The sequence below is a fragment of the Topomyia yanbarensis genome, chromosome 2 (assembly GCF_030247195.1).
Source record: "Topomyia yanbarensis strain Yona2022 chromosome 2, ASM3024719v1, whole genome shotgun sequence".
Taxonomy (NCBI): Eukaryota; Metazoa; Arthropoda; class Insecta; order Diptera; family Culicidae; genus Topomyia; species Topomyia yanbarensis.
Genome location: NC_080671.1, coordinates 162,670,036 through 162,690,818, shown reverse-complemented (window position 1 = coordinate 162,690,818; position 20,783 = coordinate 162,670,036). Strand labels below are relative to the sequence as shown.

The following is a 20,783-nucleotide window of genomic DNA, read 5'->3' as shown; positions in this document are numbered from 1 at the left end:
AATGTCTGTGTATGTGCGTATGTGTGTATGAAAGATACAACGCTGCTCCCATAAGCTGCTATTGGATTTCATTTAATTCCGACTTCCGGTTCCGCAGTTATGGGTTGAAGAGTGTAGCCACACAGCAAATTCACATTTTTGCCTTTCTCCTAGAGAAAGGTTATGTAATCACTCTGAACAACAATTTTATTTGACTAATATAGGTTTTCTGTATTTTGACAGAGGCGTAGCTAGAGGTATGCGGTGAGAGGTTAGGACCCCCCACACGCACACATGACATACCACCCTTCCCTAAACCTCCCTTTCCCCATCAAATCCCGTCCCATCAACTCCCCTCCCCATTCAAATTTCCTAGTGCCTCTAGAATAAATTTGAATTTTGAAATGAACGTATTACGTAATACGCAATAACCGAATTTAATAAAAACCAGTGTAAAATTTAATTTGAAATAATTTTGAGTTGAATATTTTTGGCGGGGTCCGGACCCCTCGAACTCTTCTCCTGGATCCGCCACTGGTTTCAAGTGTTTCAACGTCGACAGATAGCATCTCATGTTCGCGGCTGTCGATCCATTGTATGTATGAGCGAATCGTACTGAATATGTAATATTTTTGAGGAATTCCACGAAGGTCCGTCCGAAAATATTTAAAATCATCACCGACCATCTTAGATTCCTATGAAAATTTACACATTTCACCGGCATTGAAGACTAAGCGAAAAGAAACATTATGAATGTAATTTCATGATGGAGAAATTATCAGCAAAAAAGTTTCTCTAACAATAACTTTATACATGTTCTTAAATTTCATACTAATTGATATACCAAACTGTAATTTAATTACAGAATATATTTCTAAGTATCATTTTAAATCGAAATGCATTTAACAAAAATCTTCTAAAATGCGATAGTTTCCGAGATATTTGGGATTTTGTTCTAACAAAAACAGTTAATTCGTGTGATTATGTCCTTTTTAAAAGTTATTCACATTACCCCACAATAAAATGTCAAAAGTCAAATGTTTATTGTTTTAAAGACGTAAAAGAAACTTTTTCAGTATATTTAGATCATGGAAAAGCTTTCAACAAAAAAGTTTTCGTAACAACAACTTTTGACATATTTTTATAATTCATACTATTTGCAGTCAAAAATACAATTTTATTTTTAAATATGATTCTAAACGCTATTTTATATCAAAATGCTCATAACAAAAATTTTCTGAAATGTAGTAGTTCTCGAGATATTTTAAATTTTGTTTTAACAACACGATTCTTTTGTTTTATTACGACCTTTTCAGAAGTTTTTCGCGTTTCTCCATCAACAACACTAAGTTTTTCAGAAGGCCCATGACATTTCCTGTAACCTTCTCTTTGACATCAAGGTGATATAGTAAACCATTTAAAAACTATACGAAAACAACCAAAATACTATTCAACCATAGGGTCTTATGATTACACTAAATATTTCGATCATATTTTGGTTATTTTCATGTAACTTTCAAATAGGTTCTAATACCGCCTTGAAATCAAAAGAGAAGTTACAGGAAATGTTATGGGACTTTTGAAAAACCTATTGTTGTTGATGGAGCAATGCGAATAACTTCTGAAAAGGTCGCAATAAAACAAAAGAATTGCGCTGTTTAATCAAAATTTAAAATATCTCGTGAACCACTACATTTCAGAAATTTTTTGTTATAAGCATTTTGATTTAAAATAGGGGTTACGCGAATAACTTTAAAAAAGGCATAATCACACAATTATCTCAAAAACTATCACATTTTGGAAAATTTTTGATAAATGCATTTCGATTTTAAGTGATACATAGAATAATATTCTGTAATAAAATCACAGTTTTGTACGTCAATTAGTATGAAATTTAAAAACATGTACAAAGTTATTGTTAGAAAAACTTTTTTACCGATAAGTTCTCCATCATACAATCACATTCGAAATGTTTCTTTTCTATTTCGATTTTCGTTGACAAAATATAAAAAATTAGAAAAAATGGGTGTTTTTGCAATTTAAATTTTTAACACAAATTTTTGTTTTTGTTAATTATTTTCAGTGTATGTTTTTCGTACATAAATATTTATTCCCTGAAGCTCGTTCTCAGAAAGTTATGCTGTATAAAAAAGAGTAATCGAACAAAAAAAAATTGAAATTAAGACACGTAGAAATGTTTACGCCCTTTTGAAAAATTGCTCTTGTATCAAAATATTGCAATTGTCAGAGAAAATCATGGAGATTCTTACACCGAACACAACTTCAAAGTTTCGTTCGAATCGACGATGGTCATATTTTGGGGTCGGCCGATTTCTCATGGAATCCCTCATTCCTACCATTATATTGAACATAACCGGCCATGGGACCGTAGTTTGGACAAATGAGAAAGGCACAATTGCACCACTAGGTCTACCTACAGGTTTTTATTTTGTGTCAAGTTTGTAATATCGTCCAAGATAAAATCCTATTTTTTGGTGTGTAGTTTCATCTTAGTGTCAAAATTGTCAAATTTAAAATAATTTTACAATCACAAAGATAATACACCGAGCCATATCGAATTAACGAACTGAATAAAAAAAATGCTTTTCGCTGAACGAAGAATAACAACCGGAGCTCGTCCGTTGCAGTTCATGGACTCATGAAAGGGTGCTAGGGTAATTGATTCAAAACTCAATCAGTCTGATTACATCGATTTTAGAATCCATTGAGCTGCAGCCTTCGATCATCTTCATATCTCGACAAACATATGATTACGGCCTAAAAGCCAACTGTCAAAATCTAGTCCAGCACAGTTCACAACAGTTTATGAAAGAGAAAACTTTTCTCTTTCATTTACTACCAACATCTGCGATTGGCGTGTAACGGTTTGTCCGGAATTTCTATTCAAAGTGGATTTTGACAGTTGGCTTTTAGGCCGTAATCATATGTTTGTCGAGATATAATCTTTTATGTAACTGCCCTAGGACTAAATATTAAGAATAATTCCTAACCTAATGTAGTGGAGAGCTAGAGGCTTCATCAGTTGGGTTCATCATTCCGTCGGGGTCGACGAGTGCAGGCTATTAAATGTTTTGTAATTTCATTGTATTACGCTGTCATTTTACATTTTCCTATCTTTTTCTTTTATCTCCCTTTCCATTCCAGTCAAAAAAGTGAAGAGACGATAGGGTAAAGTATAAATCTTCGAATATCATGGGGTAGCAGCTCGTCACTGTTGTGCTATCTTATGAAAAACGCCATTTTGGGGTAAACTAAGTTAGATATGCCACATTACTTGTCTGAACAATCGCTACAAAGTGGTGTTTTCAAAATTTTGAAATTGTGCTTGGTTACTTAGATATAGCGAGAAACACGATGAGAAATAGTCAGTTTTTTGCTTCAAATCACTGTATCTAGGGATTTGCTCAAGTTATATTGAAGTGTTAGAAGTTTTTATATGTAAAAATGTCCGAGGAACGCAATGGCATAAAAAGTTTCAAAAGAAAAATACACGAGTTGTGAGAAAAACGCAGTTTACGGTTTAAACTGAAAATATAGCATATTTGGCAACACTGAAACCAAAAATAATTATTTTTCCTAGATTCCCTGATTCATTTCCTTCAAAATGCATCTCACAGATTGTTTATAGACCAAATGAACCCAAAGATATGAATAAGAGTTAAAAATTGATGATTTTTATCTATGGAAAATTTTCCATGCACGATTATGACACGTCATACAAATTTTGTCATCAATACACGCCTATGACACGTGTGAGTGCGTCTTTTGTTTACATTCATAGTAAAAACTCGCAACGTAGTAAACCGACCTTCGAAATATTTGAGAGATTAATGCAGAATAGATAGAAGCATCAATTGTCTTCTTTGGATTGTTTATACTATAAGTTTGAAAATATTCAATCTCAAACTTTAAAAATCATTTTCCTCGAAATGTGCTAAATGGCGCTTGTCATAAGATAGCACAACAGCGACGAGCTGTCAATCGAGTCAATTTATTCTGACTCTTATTTCGATCTGCAGCATTATGATTCAACGAAGAATTCATAACACGCATTGATTCAGCAAATGCTTTTGCATCCAAACTAATCTCCAATACGATCGCTTCCACCTGTCTGATCACGGGATTCCGAACTTTGGAATCGATCTTGACCTCGAACCCACATTTTCACGAAGGTTGTAAATGCTTACGTATGATTGTGATGAGCATCAATTTTCTTCCCAGACGTGGGTTCAGCGTATAAACAATAGCCGAAATAGTGATTTTCTTAATTCCTGAAATACCCAACTGACAGTTTGAAAACGTTATTTTTAGCCTGATCGGCAGGAATAGAACATCGTTGGCTGAGCGTGCGTAAGCGCCAGGAAATGATTTAGCCAAGAATGTTTAGTGGTCTACCATTTGTTGGTGGAATGTTGCTTGGGATGGGTTCGATTAAAAAATCGTGCATCATCCATAGTCACGTGCTACGAGCAAGAACGTCTGGCATTCAATTTTGTGAATGTGTGTTCGTTGACATATATATATATATATATATATATATATATATATATATATATATATATATATATATATATATATATATATATATATATATATATATATATATATATATATATATATATATATATATATATATATATATATATATATATATATATATATATATATATATATATATATATATATATATATATATATATATATATATATATATATATATATATATATATATATATATATATATATATATATATATATATATATATATATATATATATATATATATATATATATATATATATATATATATATATATATGAAGTGTTTACCGTAGACTAATGGCTATTCCCAAAAATTGTTTAATAAATAAAATATACTAACCCTTCCAACTTTTTACTCGTTATAAACAAAAACTGCGTTTATCGGTTGTAACTCAATACTCAAGTATGAATTTAAATAAATTCCGTTTCCGACCAGACTTTGTCTGCGGTTCACCAAAGCAACTGCTTACCTTTTTATTACCGAAACCATCGAACCCGATATCATCTGTGATTTGCAAAGGCGGCGACAAAGCTAACTACACGCGCTGGAACGGATGACCGTGGTTTCGTGCTTACGGTACCCGCCGAAACCATGAGGCACGGGCGACGGAAATGGTTCGAATCAAATTTCAAGATGATTTTTCATCGCTATATTCAATCCAAGTCGACTTCTTTTTGGGACGAGCCTAATTTAGGATGGGCGGCAGCACGCTCGCATAAAGAAGCAATGCACTCCGCCTAGCGCCACCCCGGGTACAACGGCAAGGTCCAGTTGGAAATTGTGTCAACCAATTGTCTTGGATTCGTTTCAGTGCGGTAGCTTACATTTCCACCATACCTATATGCAAAAGTAGCAACGGAACAGCTATACGAAAGACTTTTAAAGCCTGAGGAGCATAAACGAATTATTTTTTTTGTTTGGTTAATGGAAGAAACGACGGATGGCAGCTGATGCCGAATTGGAGATACAGTCAACGCACCGCTCGTAAAGGTAAAATATTGAGACATTTGCGAGACGCCAGTACGCCCGGCTGGGCAGCAGCGCCAGTAACAACCTCAGAGTCCCGAAAGGTTGGTGGGCGCCAAGTCTAAAGTTTTGTTTTATCGAGTGACGTTGACTGGGCAGCACCGTAGCTTTTCGGTGGATTCGCGCTGAAAGTTTGCTTCTTTGGATGTGTCGTGTATTGCTACCAGCACCTGAACTGTTTTTTGGCATTTAATTAACATGACATGCGAGAATGGAGAAACTGGTGCTATTGAGATATCATTTAGATTACTCTGCACTGTGCGGTGTTGAGTTTGTCAAAAGGTTTTTTTTTATCGAACTTAATACTGTTTGTTTAAGCATTTGCATCCGTTTATTTAGCACGGCACACTACGATTGCTTGAAGCTGCCAATTTTGTATTTTTCACATTAGAGCGACCGAAAATTAAGGGTACAAAAACAGAACATGCTTCGTAAAACCCGCTTCTAATATATTAAAATGTAAAAATCGGATATAAACTTCAAGTGTAAAAATAGGATGACAATAGGAATATCAAAGTTTTTGGATTAACTATTTTAGATCAAATTAATTTTAGAAAAACGTTTATAAAAACAACTAGATACTCCCATCGTTGCATTTCTGCAACTGGCCAACCACACTAACCCAATCACTCGTCAGCTAATCACACCGGAAAAGATCCCGGCAGTCTCTTTTCCACTTGAATAAACTCATCACAGCCACACCAGAACGTCGCATCTTCCTCGACATAAACCAATTTTCTTTCATTAACCTCACCCCCGACCGCCTCCGAGTTGCCATCAGCAGCCAGCGTAAAGGCAACAAACAACTCTCTCGATCATCGCCTACCCGCGCCACATCCCTACAGCAAAGCTTTTGACACCTTATAAAAACAAATCGGCTTTGTGTCGTTTCGGTTCGGTTCACATTCGTCGGCCCACCTTTGGGTTTTCGTGCTATTTACAACTGCTAAATAGGTACAACGTAAATACTCTTACCCATGGGGTCCGTCCGCCTAGCCGCTCGTCATCCTACCTAAAACGCGTCCCTCGGGTGACGCGACGCATCGCGTCAATATGGTTGAGCTGCTTCACGACATCCAACGCGTGACAAACCGTGGGCCCGCGAAGGCAGGAAAGATTAATCAACAAAGTTCAACTGGCGATGAGAACACATATTAACTGACACCATGACATCGTCTGTGTCGGAGGAAAGGGAGCTTCAGTACAACCGAGTTGTTAAACAATGCGAATATCACCAGGAAAACTGTCGCTTGAAAAAACTGTTACCTACCCCTTGCGACAATTTGTGAGCGTTTCAGTTTGACATTTCAGATAGCTTGATGATGTTTTTTGAAGATATTGTTCCCTAGAGTAGAATTTGCATCATTCCAAGCTCTAGCGGAAGTGGTTTGTGACGCGGTAGGAGAACAGCTGCGCGATGGCGCTCGTTGGTTCAGACGCATCACGTCGAGATTTAGCGGCGGCGCCTTATTAAGCTGCTCACACACAGACACAAGTGCACGTTTAACATACGAAAAAAAAAGTAAACAAGCCATAAAATCACCATTATTACCGACTCTTCATCATCGGAAAGATCAGCTCTAATGATATGCCTACGTCTAGATTATTTAGTCGTTTTGAGACGGCGGGCGGCGATATGCAGTTACCGAGGACGTAAGCAGAAGTACGACTCATCGGAGATGGTTTATAGATGACTATGTATATTGTTAGGGAGTGAGTATTGGATCATAACCGAAAATTCACGAATATGAATGCTGTATAGGGTTGGTAACGAATTTGTTGTAAGGGATTGTTGGATTGTTAATACTACTGGACTTTGGATTTTGTTAGATTCTGGAACAACTATTATACAACATACATACATACAATTATGCAACTGTTTTAACACGTCTACTATACATGGTGTTTGGGTCATGCCTAAGAAACTCTCGAGTAGCGATAGAGGATCATACTTGCGACATAAAATCATTCTACATATACTATCAAATCTCTACCGTTACAGAGCTATTGAATTGTTCATGTAAGTAACCTTTTTGGGTTAAACCTTGAACTCAAAAAATATAGTATGTATTTTGAATCTTTTAGTTCCATTCGAAAAGTGAAGGTGAAAAGGTGAAATTCCCAATTAAACGGTGTCCTCATATCTCTTAGCTAATAGGTTTAAGTAACAGCATATTTTAGAAGTAAAGTATTTAAAAGTTGGCGAGTTTTTGTCAATTTCTCGAAGACAAAATAACTAACTTCATCATTTATATAATTCAGATTGCTCGTCTGAAAAGCTGCATGATTTGATCTTTGACGTGATACACTTATCTCTTACAAAGTTACTTTAGTACTATATACGCCTTTAATCCATCTAAGAGTGTGATTTTCTTTTTTTTTATTTTAGTTATAAAGGTTTTAATCCCACGGTCATCCACCTCATTTTTCGGGTTAGAAAAATCTCTTTGGAAAAAGAGAAAAAGATTATTATATAGTTTTGAGGAACAAAATGTTTTTTTCAAGGCGAAAGCCAAAACTGTTATATGGTCGATATTGTTTAGTTGTGGCCTTAGTTCGTTTCCACTCTTATTTTTTTCTGTTTGAGATTTTTTGTTACTTTTCCTTTTGCTGGTTTTCTTCTGTAGGAATAATGTTTGAATTAACCGTATTATATAAATAAATTCTATTCTGTAGTACTGTCAACTATCTTATGTTTTAATACTTCTTTAGTCTTTACTTGGCATAAACAGTAGTGATCATAACAATAAATAAATCGCTCGCGGAAGTGATTGCTTAGAATCATCATTCTGTTATACTAATGCTACGGAAATAACTCAGTATTCCATTCCTGTTTTCATATTACTTTTACAATTTAATATTAATGAAAGTCCTTCTTACTACGAAACCATCATACATGTGAAGTGCTACCTATCTACAAGAATAGTAACTGACACAGGAAAAAATTAAGACGCACACAAGTACCTCTTGTACAAGGCTCCGCATTTTATTCAAACGATTGTCGGGTAAAATCAGCACCGACACAAAAGAAACCACGAAAAACTCGTCGCGTGATGGAAAGGTGAACATTACCGCTTATTAAAATATACGCAAAGCTCCTCACATTCGTCCATCCGGAGTTCAAGTTCGTATTAATACTTGTTGTAACACAGTTCATAGATGCGCAAAGTGGTGGAGCAGCTCGATTCAATAATCGAGTTCACTAGCGCAGAGCAAAACATAAGCAAGGAGTTGAAGCAGAGCCTCCTGGTGCTCCGGAAAGCTGTTCGTGTCACAAGACAGGAACAGCAGGCTTATGCCAAGAGGGTGGAATGTCGGGAGAAGTCTGACAGAGAAACCCAGACAGTGGCCTCCAAGAGGGAGGGAAGAGAGACGGTCGATACAGGTACTCAGACAATGGCCTTCACCTTCTATGGAGCAGCCATGTCGCTCGGAGCGGCGGCCGAGTTCCCCTCGAAGGAAAAAGGCAAGGCAATCGTAAGACGGCGCCGAACGCGAAGCGCCCTAGGAAGTCGCCAGGCGAGGGTGCAAAAACTGACACCACACGGCGTGCAACCGTTAAGGTCAGACGCCGTTTGGTCGAGGTAAGCGAGGGCGAGAGTGACCTCGCTGGGCAGAGCGATGGTACCAGCAATCCGGCACGACCGGGGCAGGGGGGCGTAAACCCCTGGACGCTGGTCACCAAGAAGAAGTCGGCACCGACACCGGAGGTACCGCGGCCCGCGAAGAAGGCCAAGGACAGAGGTGAGGCCTTGTGGTTAAAAACCGACAAGGACAAAAACGCCGACGTCCTAAAGTCGATGAAGGCGGCCGAAAGCCTCTCGGCCCTTGGGCAAGATGTGCGTAGCGTGAGACGCACCAACACGGGAGAAATGCTTCTGGTGCTGAAGCGAGGCGCACAATCTAGTGCAGTGTACAAGGCCTTGGCCCAAGAGGGCCTTGGTGAAGGCGCCCAGATCAGGTCGCTAGGGGCGGAAATGACTCTCCAGTGCAAGCGTCTGGACGAGTTCACGACCGCAGAAGAAGTCGTCGCAGCCATTAAGGAGCAATGCGACGTGACAATCGAGCGGGCCTCTGTGCGTTTTAGAGAGGGACCCTCTGGCACCCAAGTAGCCTACCTCAGGCTACTGAAGGCGGATGCCAAAAAGATAACCAAGAAAGGTAAGCTGAAGATCGGCTGGTCGGTATGCCCAATTAGCATACCCCAGCCGCCTTCAGTGGATAGGTGCTATCGGTGCCTTGAGTCCGGCCACAAATCCTACGAGTGCAAGGGCATAGACAGGAGCAAACTATGTCGTCGCTGCGACGAGAAGGGGCATAAGGAGCGGGGTTGCACCAAGGCGCACAAGTGCCTTATCTGCACCGCTAAGAAGCCAGCCCATAAACATGCTATGGGCGGACCTTCGTGTCCCTTCGGTGAGGTAAATAAGAAGAAGCCGTGAACGTCACACAGATAAATCATAACCATTGTGCAGCAGCTCAACAGCTGCTGTGGCAGTGGGTCTCGGAGTCGAGGACAGATGTCGCCCTCCTATCAGACCCGTACAACATCCCTGCCGGCAACGGCAATTGGGTGTCGAACGGGTCTGGAATGGTGGCAATCTGTACAACGGGACGGTTCCCGGTTCAAGAGGTAATACACTCATCCGCCGAGGGTGTTGCGATTGCCAAGATCAATGGTGTGTTCTACTGCAGCTGCTACGCTCCACCAAGGTGGCCCATAGAACAGTTCAACCAGATGATCGACAGGCTCTCGTCAGACCTAGTGGGCCGGAAACCGGTAGTCATAGCGGGAGGCTTTAACACTTGGGCAGTGGAGTGGGGCAGCCGCTGTACAAATAGCAGGCGCTTGCGAAACTCGATACTGCGCTAGCTAATAATGGCTCCGCTAGTACATTCCGTAGAAACGGGGTGGAGGCGTGGATTGACGTAACATTTGCCAGCCCGAGTCTGGTTCCAGGCATGGTATGGAGGGTAGACGAAGGCTACACCCATAGCGATCACTTAGCAATCCGCTTTAGGATCAACTATGGTGTGCAGCATCCGAGGGCGGGAGATCCCTGTCAGGTACGCGGGTGGAAGTCCAATCACTTCGACAGCGAAGCTTTCACCGCGGCCCTGGGACTGGAGGCCAACACCGACAGTCTAAGCGGGGACACGCTGCTAGCTGTTCTATCACGCGCGTGCGACGCCACTATGCCGAGAAAAACCCTGCCAAGAAACGGCAGATGTCCGATATACTGATGGAGTGCCGAGATTGCAGCTCTACGATCAGCCTGCCTCAGAGCTAGACGTAGGATGTAAAGAGCTCGCACCGAGGATGCAAGAGAGAACCGCCGTGAAGTGTTTCGAGCTGCGAAATTGGCCCTTAACAAGGCCATTAAAAGCAGCAAGAGGGCGTGTTTCGACAACCTGTGTGAGAGTGCCAACGCGAATCCGTGGGGTGACGCCTACAGGATTGTGATGGCCAAGACCAAAGGGGCTCTTCACCCCCAGAACGGTCTCCGGACCGGTTGGCAACGATTATCGAAGTACTCTTCCCGTCTCGAGCCACAAGCCCCTGGCCACCTGCACTACGAGACAGTGCGGGCACGGCCGAAACGGTGGCTCCGGTGACGAATGAAGAAGTATTCGCAGTGGTTAAATCCCTAGCAATGAACAAAGCTCCAGGGCCGGATGGAGTTCCAAACAGCGCTCTCAAGGCAGCGATCATAGCGAACCCGTACATGTTCAGGCTAGCTATGCAGAGATGCCTTGACGAGTGCCGTTTCCCCGATAGATGGAAAAGGCAGAAATTGGTGCCCGGGAAGCCGCCAGGCGACCCATCGGCGTACAGACCAATCTGTCTGATCGACACGACTGGCAAACTGCTTGAGAGGATTATCCTCAACAGGCTAACCCCGTACGCGGAAGGTACGGACGGCCTGTCAAGCAACCAGTTTGGCTTTCGGAAGGGTAAGTCCACAGTGGACGCTCTCAACTCAGTGATAAAGACTGTCGAGATAGCGATCCAACGAAAAAGGCGAGGCATTCGATACTGCGCGTTAGTGACCCTTGACGTGAAGAACGCATTCAACAGCGCAAGCTGGGATGCCATCGCGCTCTCGTTACACCGGCTTAGCCTACCGGTGGATCTGTACCGGATCCTGGAAAGTTACTTCCAGAACCGCGTACTGCTATACGAGACCGATGCCGGTCAGAAAAGGATTCCGATTACCGTCGGAGTCCCACAGGGCTCGATTCTAAGCCCGGTGCTATGGAACCTCATGTTTGACGGGGTTATGAGACTGAAGTTCCCTCCTGGGGTCAAGATCGACGTAACCTTGAAGGTCTATGGGGAGTCAATCCCTGAGGTAGAACTAACTGCAGAACACGCGATCAACACGGTGGAGGAATGGATGAGCGCGAGAGGCCTGGAGCTCGCTCAGCATAAGACGGAGGTAGTTATCGTCAACAACCGCAAGTCGGCACAACATGCAGTTATCCATGTGGGAGAAGTCGTGATCACCTCATAGCGGAGCCAGAAGTCTATTGGAGTCATTATAGACGACAAGCTGACCTTCGGCAGCCACGTCGACTATACGTGCAAGAGAGCGTCGACTGCTGTTGCGGCATTATCGAGGATGATGTCCAACAGCTCAAAGGTGTGCGCCAGTAGACGTAGGCTACTGGCAGGCGTTGCCGTATCTATCCTCAGGTACGGCGGCCCATCATGGTCAAGAGCACTGAAGGTAACCAGTTACCTGCGGAAATTGGAGAGCACCTACCGCGTGATGTGCTTCAGAGTGATATCTGCCTACCGCACGGTATCACACGATGCATCCTGCGTGATAGCGAGCATGATGCCAGTCGGGCTGGTCATCCGGGAAGATGAGGAGTGCTTCGAGCTACGTGACAATAGAGGAGCCCGCGAGCGCACCAGGGTGACATCGGTCGCCAGATGGCAGCGTGAGTGGGAGAACTCCTCGAAAGGTAGGTGGACCCACCGGCTGATACCTAACATATCGAGCTGGGTGGGAAGACCCCATCTGATACAATTCCTGTCAGACCATGGCTGCTTCCGACAGTACCTCCACAGGTTCGGGCACGCGGAGGTCCCCTCCTGCCCTGACTGCCCAGGTGTAGACGAAACTGCCGAACACATACTGTTCGTATGTCCTCGTTTCGACGTCGAAGGAAGAGCAATGCTTGACGTTTGCGCCTGGGACACAACCCCTGATACCCTTATTCAGCGGATGTGTCAATCGGTGGAGAAGTGGAACGCAGTCTCGACTGCAACCACCCAGATTGCCTGTAGGCTACAGGGAATTTGGCGCACCGAGCAACAGACGACGGGCACGACTAACTAGTTATTGGTTAGTTGGAGCGAAATAGGCCGAGCGCAAAAAAGGGAGTGAATGCCAAGATGGGATGGCCGTAGCGTAGTATGTTGGGCCTTAGCTATCGATGCCTCGTGGCGTGGCAGAGGAGCGAAAGGGTGAGCATCCAAGTCAGTCTCACACGGTATGTTAAGGGTGAGCACAAAAGTCAGCCTCACATGGTGTGTTAAAGGTGAGCACAAAAGTCAGCCTCACAAGGTATGGAAACGGTGAGCACCCAAGTAAGCCTCACATGGTATGCCAGAAGTGGGGCCTAAGAAAAATGTCCAACATGGGATGCCAGGGGGAGCGACAGGGGTGTAATAGAGTGGTACGATTGAGAGTGAACCAGGTGATAGGGTGAGCATCCAAGTCAACCTTACATGGTATGTTAGAGGCTAGCACAAAAGTAAGCCTAGCAAGGCATGAAAAAGGCGAGGACACAAGTCAGCCTCGCAAGGAACGAAAAAGGTGAGCACAAAAGTGAGAGTGAATCAAGGTGTGACAGAGAGAGTACCCAAGTAAGCCTCATACAGGACGTATGAACGCGTGAGAGAGAGTGAATGAGTACATCAAGTACAGCCATCCCCCCAGAAGTAATGCCGAGAGGTAGTCCCTGGGGGGAACAATAGCGGAGCCCAATGGAGTTTAGTCGGTATTAATGGCTGCGTCACCATTACAGCCCAACACACCCCCAGTACACCCCGTGTGGTAGCTTGGCATCTACTAATAGCAAGTGTAGTGGGCTAGTACGTAAATGTATTCTCCATTGTAAAAAAGACACTACCTAGTAAAAGCTAGATCATTTAAAAACGTGATCCAGAACAATTTTATTTTAGCTGGATTTCTACAGACAATGCGAACGGAGCCATTCGAAAATGCTTGTGTATAAAACTGATACCGGGCAGTAGGTTTAGATACAGAACAACACGATCAATCGCCATCACACCTCTTAATCGTGGTCAGTGAAGTACTAATGCAATAATTTATCCAGGCAGCATTGATATGATAAAGATTGTACCATTACGGTCAATGGTGAAAAAACACTAACGAACAACAACATTCAACACTGCAGGCGGAAGCTGAGAAAAGGGTTAGACGTGATCACAACCGACTACCGACGAGAATAAAAGTCAATTAGATTCAATCATAATCTCGCGCGCACCCCGAGTCACGCATGCGAGTCTGTTAGCAATCGTGGCAATTGATCGACCAACATGATAGAACAGCTGGATAGGACAGCAATCGATCAAAATTTCAGCAACAAATTATGTTCTTGTAGTTTTTTTCGGGTCCATATAAAAATAACAAAAATTCTCTCTACAGGGGGTAGACAAAGACTGGAAGTCTGTTTTTTACCGATTTATAAACATCACTACCACTGTGCTGTGAATCAGCTTCTATCACTGGACGGGATTTATTAGTGAAACCATTATCCAATGAAGGAAAAATGTCATACCAGCTGTAAAATAACACAGGAAGACATGAACCCAGAACTGGGACAACTTGTGCTGACTGATCCACGGTCGATGGCAATAGTCTGACAGTGCAGTGGTTGAACTTGTTTAATTTGATTTTTGCCCACAGACTCCCATATCTACATACTAAAGCACTTGCGTCCGCGCAGTGCAAGGGTCGTGATTTGGAATATTCAAATTGGCAATAAATCACTGTGCAGCAGTCACAGGCCGCACCAGTCGCAATCGACCATGTCAGAAGATACTGAAATTAGTGCGGTCGTGTAGAATAGACGTGCAGAACGCAGACTGCACGACTTTTTGTATCACACTGTGTGTGTGTGCGCCTATCAGCACAGAACCGGATAACAGATCGGAGGAATTGCAAATGACTGTCACTGGTCAAAACTGTACCCCCGGGAAATTGTCATAAATAAAATATTGATAAACTTTGCTATCGGTGGCAATTATTGAATCTATTTGGAATGCTAGTAGCCTGTTTCATCTATGGAATCATTTCTATTTTTTCTTCTGTGATGTTTGTTGAACAGAATGCGGTTTCGAGCATACAGTCATCGATAGGAACGAATTTGCAATAGTGACCTGTGGTGTTCACCGCTAACCTGATGTTTAACATAGCGCTCGAAGGTGCGATACAAAGATCCGGTGTGCAGTGAATCGGAACCATCATCTAGAACTCTCATATGCTTCTTGCCTTTACGGACAACATCGCCATCGATGGCGTTGAGCGTAAAGTAGTGGATGAGGTGGTTGTACCTTCTAACATGGAGGCAGCGAAAATCGGTGTGACGATTTGACAATTCAAAGTACATGCTAACTGGTAGAGAATGAGATATTCTCATGGTTGTTGGTTCCAAAGTGGAAATGGATGAGGTACGACCCAGACAAGAAAAAGGCGGACGAACATTGTCAGGTGAGTTGAACATTTAGACGTTCTACTCTACTCGCCGTGGCTAATTGCACCTAGAAACAAATGCCATTTGCGAAAGCTATTCGAAATCGAGACTAAATGTCAGAAAATTTGATGTTTATGATTTTTTCTGGTACCGTAAACCGGGGTGACTTTGATCACTCGAAACTTTTTTCGTAGATCGCTTATTAAACCAGAATAGTCTACCGAATCATTTTAATTTGAATTGATTTTTACTCTAAGCTTATAAAATACTGATTTGTTACACTTTTTGAGTATACTGTTCGGTTTTTGGGTACAAAAACTACAAAAAATCGAAATTTGACTTCACCTGATTTTTACGAAGCTTCGTAAAGTGTCTATTTTTTATAAAACAAAAAAATCTCAGATTTGAGCAAGAGTAATAAATTACAAGCGAGTTTTTATTTTCCTTTAGATTGGGATATGCTAAATTTAGTTTTAAGAGTTTGTTTATTTTTAATACATTTTTTGTGAAACTAGTTGCCAATAATTTCAAGTTATTTTAAGCTAAAACTCGAAACATTTTTTTTATTGTTCTATATTCCAACGTGTTAAAATGGATGAAACTTTTTGTACATTGATAAAACACTGAAACAAAACAATTTCAGCAGTTTTAAAAGTTTTCAGAATCTTTTATTCTAGTTGGACACAAATTATACGAATTTTAGTATCTTTCCAGAATCAGTTTAAACAAACATTTGAATGAAAAGCATTGACATCAATAACTTAATGTGGATGAACATGCAGGTTATCAAAGTCACCCCGGAACACGAAAACGGATTTCAACTTGAAATCATTTTTGAAAAAATAGCTGTAAACGGACAATTTTAGGTAAAACCATCCAATATTGTTCTCCATACATCAGTACATGGTTTAAAAATATTAAACTGGAAAAAAATGCTTTTCGTCTAAAAATATGTAATGATTACTTCGAAAAGTGATCAATGTCACCCCGGTTTACGGTAACGAATCTATTTTTATAGTGTTTTTGAGGATTTTCCACGTTCAACAAGGTACAGTTTATTAAAATTGAGTGAAGAATAATAGCGAAATATCCACGAGAAAATGATAAAATTTAATATGAATGACAAAAAGCCCTATAAGCCAAACTTCTCGTATTCGGACAAAGGTCGAGAAGATTCCGTTCAATTTCTGAGATTTTTTCGCATTAGAAAAAATGCAAAATATGTATGATTTACATCACGGAGCTGAATTTTTTTTTAAATGGAGGATTTTGGGGACAAAACTACCCAGTACCCCACTTTCTCGTATTCAAATACTAAGGTTACTTCGTTTGAAAGGAGGTATGAATTGTAATTTTCTTAGTGCTACATCAAAAGTTAAAGCATTTAATATATTTTTCCTCCATATTTTCCCATAGCACCAAGTTCAAAAATTTTAATCGAAGTGGGCGGGGGCGTAAAATTTTCCAAATTATGTGAAATTTGGCATCTGAGCTTACTTTGACATTTGTCACAATATGAGAGGGGGGGGGGCCTTGAAAATTAAAAAAAGTTTTTTTTTTACAATGCCCTAGCCACCAGTAAGAAACTGCAAAAGATTACGTCGATTATGAATTCCTAGCCGTCCGTACGAAAAATACTACCGACGCCCTCATTGTCCGTAGGATTTCGGCGTAACCCTCTCAGCACATAAACAAAATCCTGCCATTGTTGGCATGCTTCATCAAAATCCTAGTGGAGATGCCACCAGAGTTCTGAGCAGGATGCCATGAGCTGGATAACTAGGGTGAGTATTTAGGGCGAGTAAAAATCCAGGACAGTCGAAAGGGGACTGGCTCCCCTCGATACTTCTAAATCGTTTGCGCCTTCTCCACAGCGAGAAAGAGCTGTGCCAGAAAGTCTTTCATAGGGTTTCGATCGCCGAGCACTTTTTTCAGATGGATCGGTGAGAAGTTTTCAGCACTATACACACGTCATTTAAGAAAAACAGAAACATCAACGATTCCAAGTAGCGCTATATCTGGCAATCTCCACTGACAACCATTATCTCTCGATCTGAAAGCAAGGATCGAAATAGCTTCAAAACCTACCGTTGAGTCAAATTTCTTCATTCTATCGATTGTTATATGAAAACTGGCGTATAGGTTGGTGTAAATAATATCGTTTGAGTTTGAGCGCAACATTCCATACTCCCTGTTCTCTGTAGTATAGCCATCGGATCCTGTGTACTTCTTCTTTCTTATTGGAGATCCGTCAGCTGCAATGCCTGCTGTTACTTAGGTATGACATAGTCCGTGCTGTCTTTGATATTGATGTCGTATGGGTTTTATGATATTGATGTTGTTTGTGGAACCGACGGGTCACGATCATGCATCTGCTTTTTGTCATTTACTCTATTGTCGGTGGTGCTGGCAGTTGATTGGGAAGTAGTAAGCGAATCACAATTATCGGACAGTTCTGTTGTTCGTGCATTCGTTGGCGCCTGAACTGCAACTCCGATTGTTTGTGATTTAGTTGGTGTTGATGAGGGCTGTGTATTGGGTTTGCTTGCAGTTGATGTTATTTCGTTAGAGGTTCGTGTGCATGGTTCTCCGTAGTGAATCTTCTTGTTACAGAACTGGGGTCTGTCCTTCATATGTGCACAGCGTTATTTGAGCCTTCAACTTCGTAGTGAAAGTTCAGATATGAAGGAATAGGTTTTGTCACTCGCATTCTCACGACCTGAGCCAAAAATTCTCATACCTATTCAATGAACGACGAAATTCAGAGAATTCATTTTCGTCCTTTCCCTGCCTCTCTCGTCGCTAACTGCATGAAAAAATAAAACAATAAAGGCGATGTCCCCTCCTCTCTCGATTCTATGAAAACGAGTAGCAGCAGCAGCGACTTTCGTTTTCCTATGACAATCCGAAGTTGCAACTTCGGTTTGATGCATGGTCAGTAATTTGCGATTCTCATTCATTAAATGAAATTAATGCAATGTGCATCTAATAATACAACTAGAACATAGTTAAAATGAGAAATATGCACACCGATCAGGCTTCCGTCTTACAATACCATCATTAGCTCGCAAATCTACAGAATCGAGCATCGACAAATAAATATCATTGCTAGTGTATTTTCGTTTCCCCAGCAGTAAGGTCAATATCGAAGTTACCAATATCATTATGAATCTCAAAGCGAAAACGAGCATGCGGAGAGAATAATGAAAACGCTCTGCTACATGCTTGCTTTGTCCTAGCCCGTTGTCTCATTTTCGATTTCGCGAAGTGCTAGTGGTATGGAAAGAAGCTTCGTTCTTTCGTCTTTTTCGCCTGATTTTGGCAAATGAAAAAAACATTTTCCGACTCTGCTCACGCAACGAACATCGTTGGTAACACCTGGAAAAAAAATTCTACAGGTTTAAAACCTAACGGATTACACCATTGCGTATGCCCGCATGATGGTTGTAATGAATTTATTGGTAGTACGCGGGAATAGATCGTGGAGACGCACATCAATCTTATCGTCGTCAATTTAAACCGGTTTGCTTTCTTTTAGCACTGGCGCGGTACATATAGATAACAGACTGAAGGTAGAATCGTTCATTTGATTTAATGCACTGTTAACAAATGGATAGGGTGATTATAAATACATGGCGAAAATATGCTCATCACTCCAAAACGAGGTGATATTCATATGTAATTGGAAATTTTAGTCCGTGGTATTTCTTATGATGGTGATGTGCTTTTCACGCAATAATGGTCGCATCAATTCTATTCGAAAGCCACATTTCCCAAACTCGATTAGATATTGAAATGACAAACGTGCGCATTTCATATGTTTGAGGCTTGAATCAATTCAATAATTTTCAACACGATGTTAACGTGTTCAGTTTCTTCAGTGTACTGAACAGAATTCCGGCAAATGACATTTTATGGGTCAAAACGACTCGCAGTAGAAAGATTTCTCTGATTACAGAGAAATTTTCGGAGGTATATAGTTAAAAATTCTCATGGAAGATGTGGTATGGAGTTTACCCTCTGTGCAAAGGCCTGCTGATTGCCAATTCACCTGCTTCCCTGTTTTCCAGATTCTACCAACAACCAGCCGGGTGCTGTAGAAATAGCATAGAATAAGAGCTGCAAAATACTGTGGCAAATACTATTCAAATGATCTATTTATTTACTTCATTTAGAGTGTGTGCATCGAGTTTGTTTTAAATTTAGTAAACAATAATTACCAATCAGACAGAATTGCTGGTGTTCGATTTTCTATAGGTAGATCATATAGCTACTTATTGGATTGCAGAAGAATGTCCATTGTTTACCTGAAAATATAAAAGCGTCGATTAAAAATAGAACAGAATCCATATACAAAACGAATATTACAACTAGTTTTCTTATTTTTTCTACTCTCATTCATTCTTCTCGCAGCGGCATATCAATAACACGATGGTACAGTAATTTTGAACTTTTCGGGTAACCTGGTTTGGATTGTAGCTCTCATCAAATCCAACACAAAACTATGTTTAAAAAATGTCGTATACCCTCAAAATCTTGATTTATAGCAGAAAAACAATTTTTTTGACGATTGGAGCTGAAAAATTAGCTTTGCTGTAATTTTCAGCCGATTTTGGACAATAATTCTAAGTAGATGAATGGACATTTCCAACTGTATGCTGTGTTTTATTCTTTTGTTAGAAATATTATTTTGGGCTATACAGGCAAAAAAAATTGCTCCCAAAACCGTGAATAAAGTACTATGAATTCTGGAAGAAGTTTGGTGCGTTTTTGTTTGGTATAGCCGTCTTCTTTCTTCTTTATTTCTTCCCTAAGTATGTTAACCAGGGCCGGCATTACACTTTTAACCCGAATGGGTAGTAAGACAAGCATAAAGTGAGTGGTTTAGTACTGGGGATTTGTCGCATTTTTGTAATACACAGACACACGCTTGCATTACACTTACATAAAATCGCTTGTGGCGTGTTTGTACAAATGGAATCGTAGTACATCGAAATTTAATAAGTCCATAATTTAGAGTGGGTAATGACCCACTCGATAATTTTCGAGTGGATAGTACTACCTATACTACCCACATTATCCGCCGGCCCTGAAGTTAACTACTGGCTTGGAAATACTTGGAAATACCGAGGAAGCAGACTGAATACTCGTAATTGTATTCATCGATTTAGGAACATTCTTCAGAGTCCGGATATGCGACGTGAACTTATTCATGCTTTATTAAAACCTGCACATTATCAGGTTTTCGTGGTTGTGAATTAGTTTACAAAATCAAAACTACTAGTTTATGATTCAATATCTGTTCTCGTGAAACAGTTCACAGGATCATAAAATATTATTCATGTATTAGTGAATTGATTCATGATTCCTAGAATAATCGCAAGTCAGTCCAATGTTCCATGTGCTTCCCTAACTACATGGAACTGACTTACGATTACAGGCAGTCTATTAGTCACAGCTCACCATTCGTCAAAATGAAATAG

The 20,783-nt window shown here is 40.9% G+C and overlaps 2 protein-coding genes across 3 annotated transcripts in view; one reads left to right on the top strand and one right to left on the bottom strand.

The window, feature by feature from the left end:
- Positions 1-20,783, bottom strand: part of LOC131681952 (uncharacterized) — a 133,006-nt gene that overhangs the window by 64,483 nt on the left and 47,740 nt on the right. The window contains exon 1 of one of the 2 annotated variants that reach the window (XM_058963067.1): positions 19,521-19,547. The exons of the other annotated variant lie outside the window; for it this stretch is intronic. The gene's annotated coding sequence lies outside the window, so the exon portion shown is untranslated. Of the gene's footprint in view, positions 1-19,520; positions 19,548-20,783 lie in introns of those variants that run through there. 2 annotated transcript variants of the gene reach the window in all.
- The window catches only part of LOC131681951 (nuclear receptor-binding protein homolog), a 211,927-nt gene continuing 206,288 nt past the window's right edge, over positions 15,145-20,783 (top strand). The window contains exon 1 of the mRNA XM_058963063.1: positions 15,145-15,317. The gene's annotated coding sequence lies outside the window, so the exon portion shown is untranslated. The remainder of the gene's footprint in view (positions 15,318-20,783) is intronic.